This window comes from Argopecten irradians, unplaced genomic scaffold (genome assembly GCF_041381155.1).
Source record: "Argopecten irradians isolate NY unplaced genomic scaffold, Ai_NY scaffold_0322, whole genome shotgun sequence".
Classification (NCBI taxonomy): domain Eukaryota; kingdom Metazoa; phylum Mollusca; class Bivalvia; order Pectinida; family Pectinidae; genus Argopecten; species Argopecten irradians.
The window spans coordinates 50,866-56,191 of record NW_027187789.1 but is presented as its reverse complement, the minus strand read 5'-3'; positions in this window follow the sequence as shown (position 1 = coordinate 56,191).

Sequence of the window (5,326 nt, the reverse complement as noted above, 5' to 3'; positions counted from 1 at the left end):
GTGACATACTGGTATGACTATAACTGTCTGATGTAAGGTGATGTGACATACTGGTATGACTATAACTGTCTGATGTAAGGTGATGTGACATACTGGTATGACTATAACTGTCTGATGTAAGGTGATGTGACATACTGGTATGACTAATAACTGTCCATGATGTAAGGTGATGTGACATACTAGGTATGACTATAACTGTCTGTATGTAAGGTGATGTGACATACTGGTATGACTATAACTGTCTGATGTAAGGTGATGTGACATACCTGGTATGATTATAACTGTTCTGATGTAAGGTGATGTAACATACTGGGCAATGGCTATAACTGTCTGATGTAAGGTGATGTGACATACTGGTATGACTATAACTGTCCCTGATGCGTAAGGTGATGTGACATACTGGTATGACTATAACTGTCTGATGTAAGGTGATGTGACATACTGGTATGACTATAACTGTCTGATGTAAGGTGATTTGACATATGGTATGACATAACCGATGTATGACATAGGTATGACTATAACTGTCTGATGTAAGGTGATGTGATCATGACTGGTATGACTATAACTGATCTGACATAAGGTGATGTGACATACTGGTATGACTATAACTGTTGAAGTGATGTGCAGGTGACTGTTAACTGCGAGGTATGTGACATACTGGTATGACTATAACTGTCAGAAAGTAAGGTGATGTAAACATACTGGTATAACTATAACTGTTGAATGAAGGTGATGTGAACATACTGGTATGGACTATAACTGCTGATGTAAGGTGATGTGACATACTGGTATGACTATAACTGTCTGATGTAAGGTGATGTGACATACAGGAATGATATAACTGTCTATACTGTGATATGACTATAACTGTCTGATGTAAAGGTGATGTGACATACTTGGTATGACTTAACTTAAACTGTCAGATGTAAGGTGATGTGACATACTGGTATGACTATAACTGTCTGATTAAGGTGAACATACTGGTATGATATAACTGACATGATGAAAGGTGATGTGAACATATGGATGACTATAACTGTCTGATGTAAGGTGATGTGACATACTGGTAATGACTATAACTGTCTGATGGTAACATCTGGTGATGTGATGAACATGACTGACTATGGTACTATAAACTGTTCTGATGTAAGGTGATGTGACATACTGGTATGACTATAACTGTACTGATGTAAGGTGATGTGACTTACTGGTATGATTATAACTGTCTGATGTAAGGTGATGTGACATACTGGTATGACTATAACTGTCAGATGTAAGGTGATGTGTTGACATACTGGTATGACTATAACTGTCTGATGTAAGGTGATGTGACATACTGGTATGACTATAACTGTCTGATGTAAGGTGATGTGAAATACTGGTATGACTATAACTGTCTGATGTAAGGTGATGTGACATACTGGTATGACTATAACTGTCTGATGTAAGGTGATGTGAAATACTGATGACATACTGTCTGATGCAAAGGTGATGTGACATACTGACTATAACTGTCTGATGTAAGGTGATGTGACATACTGGTATGACTATAACTGTCTGATGTAAGGTGATGTGACATACTGGAATGACTATAACTGTCTGATGTAAGGTGATGTGACATACTGGTATGACTATAACTGTCTGATGTAAGGTGATGTGACATACTGGTAAGGTATGAGACTACTGGTATAACTGTCTGATGTAAGGGTGATGTGACATTACTGGTATGGCTATAAGTGTCAGATGTAAGTGAATGTGACATACTGATACGACTATAACTGTCTGATGTAAGGTGATGTGACATACTGGTATGACTATAACTGTCTCGATGTTAGGTGATGTGACATACTGGTATGTGTATAACAGTCTGATGTAAGGTGATGTGACATAACTGGTATGATTATAACTGTCTGATGTAAGGTGATGTGACATACTGGGTATGATTATAACTGTCTGATGTAAGGTGATGTGACATACTGGTATGATTATAACTGTCTGATGTAATGTGATGTGACATACTGGTATGACTATAAAACTGTCTGATGTAAAGTGATGTGACATACTGGTATGATTATAACTGTCTGATATAAGGTGATGTGACATACTGGTATGACTATAACTGTCTGATGTAAGGGTGATGTTGACATAACTGGTATTGACTATAACTGTCTGATGTAAGGTGATGTGACATACTGGTATGACTATAACTGTCTGATGTAAGGTGATGTGACATACTGGTATGACTATAACTGTCTGATGTAAGGTGATGTAACATAACTGGTATGGCTATAACTGTCTGATGTAAGATGATGTATAGACATACTGGTATGACTAAAACTGTCTGATGTAAGGTGATGTGTGACATACTGGATATGACTATAACTGTCTGATGTAAGGTGATGTGACATACTGGTATGACTATAACTGTCTTATGTAAGGTGATGTGACATACCGGTATGACAATAACTGTCTGATGTAAGGTGATGTGACATACTGGTATGACTATAACTGTCTGATGTAAGGTGATGTGACATACTGGTATGACTATAACTGTCTGCTGTAAGGTGATGTGACATACTGTATGACTATAACTGTCAGATGTAAGGTGATGTGACATGCTGGTATGATTATAACTGTCTGATATAAGGTGATGTGACATACTGGTATGACTATAACTGTCTGATGTAAGGTGATGTGACCATACTGGTATGATTATAACTGTCTGATGTAAGGTGATGTGACATACTGTATGAGTATAACTGTCTGATGTAAGGTGATTGTGACATACTGGTATGACTATAAACTGTCTGATGTAAAGTGATGTGACATACTGGTATAATTATAACTGTCTGATGTAAGGTGATGTGACATACTGGTATGACTATAACTGTCTGATGTAAGGTGATGTGACATACTGGTATGATTATAACTGTCTGATGTAAGGTAAGTAACATGTTTTTTTATTAACCATGAAATGTTTTACTAAACTTTGAGGTAGTTAAGCCTTTAGCTAAGATCCTCTTTAAACAAAGTTTTATAATGGTTATCGCTAAGTATTAACCTCCTACGATTGACAAGTGGAGAATGTCCAAAGTTTTACCGCTCTAGATAGTGTCCCATATACATGGATAGACCGATCAGTGAGGCATAACCAAAACCGAGTGACATTAACAATACGCATACCTAGTGTTTGTGTGCAAGGCTCGTTAGCTAAAAAAGACAAATCTTAAGCAATGCAAAACGACAACAATTAGTCTAACAAGTTACCGTTGCTCTTGTACGATATATCATGTTAATGTGAGAACAGTAATACTTCAAAGTTTTCTAGGTAAACAGTAACACGATAGAACCAGACACGTACTGTAGATCGAAGTACAACGTACCTGTAACATTAATGTATTTATAGGTCATGTCATCCATCATCACACATAACATAACATACAATACACAATCTAAATCGTTATAATTATGTTATTTACCTGTTTAACTGTGACATCAGACTCATTACTCCATAATGTCACCCGTCATAACATCCTACCCGATATAGACCGATTACGTCATACTGCGCCACCTATTATCAATTATGTCTAATAAAGGGAGATAAGTATTAAGTTTTATAGTTTTCATATACATTTGTATAAAATGGAGCGCATTTGTATAAAATGGAGCGACTGCCTTATCTACATGGTAAAACTTATTTTATCTCATGCGATTATTGAATTTATGATTTTCATTATATTTATAACAATATCGTCAGATTTTATTCTACCATATTCTTGAATTAATTATTTTTTAATATATTCATAACAATACCACCTAACTTGATAATATTCTGTTTTTGAATTAATGTTTTAATGATCGTAAATAAACATCTACGTAATGATATACTAGAAAGTAAACATTTAATCTTAGATTTTTGCTGAAATATTAATTACAAAAATATTACCTAATAGTCAGTGTTACCTTTTTACAAAATAACCACGCGAACCCAGTCTATTTCCATGATCATAAAACGTATGCATTGTTTATGTAAATAAAAACCATAAGATGCGAATCCAGTCTGTTTTCATAATCATACAGATAATTTGTTTAATCTAAACTGTCAACCAATCTCCAAAGTAGAAGCTTTGTTACCCTGAGGAATCGCCTACTATAAAAGTACTACCTCGGTAGATGCTTTCTAGGGTAGCGTCAGGCACCCGCCACAATACCCGAGTTCTAAGAAAGTTGAGAGGGTAAAACACAATTCATAATCTTCATAAAGTTCCATGCATATTCAGTATCAATAGCATTTACATTTCACAAGGTAACAACCCACTTTCTATAACATAGAAATGTGTATATAGACAATAATCAAACTAGGAAATGAACTCCGTCTTTCAGACCAGCTAGCACATGAAATTGGTCATTAAAACCAGCTAACACCTGAATTCCCCGAGCTTCGGTCTCATGCCTCTTTAATACAAAAACATGTAGGAGTCGTTAGTACGGAGACGTAAGCCCCATTTTTGACCGAATCGTGTACTTTGTGATACAAGTATGATATCTGGTACACCAATTGACCTAATGACCTAATTGACCTATGACCTAATACAAAGTATTTAAGAACGGGACCCAAACCGGATCTTGCTGCTGACGGCCAGCGGTCAATGGCCGCCTAGAAAATATTTAAAGTCTAATATCTTGAAAGGTTATTTATGAAGAATCCTATTTTTTGTTATATACCTATACCTTATGGGTTACGGAACACAAATATGAACATAAGTAATTGGTAAAAGTTGTCGGCCATCTTGTTTTTCAAAATGGCTTACATAGATATATTTAAATTCTAATATCGTGAATACTAATCGATAAGGATTTTTGTTCTACACCTACAATTGCAGGTTTACTAAATAAAAATATGAACGACAGTAATTTGTAAAAGCCGCTGTCGGCCATATTGGTTTTCAAAATGGCCGACATTGAATAATTGACTTTGAATTCTAATATCTTGAAAACTGTTATATATTTTTATTTTTAGAGTAACTTATTGTAAATATGAACGTTGGTAATGAGTAGAATTATTATATACCTGAAATATAATACCTTCAGAGCTGAATAAGTAGGATTCCTTGTTTTGGTGTGTAAAGTTATCATTGATGCATTGTCTTGTCTTGTACTATAATGTATTGGAGCTTGGTGTATGGGTAATCCTAGGTAAAACAGTATAGCACATACCAAAATCAAGCCATTGGGATTTTTCTTTTTGAGTGTTATTGAAAACAAAAGTCCATTTGTTACATTGTCAGGAAACGGATCAAAGAATTTTCAAATATATTGAAAA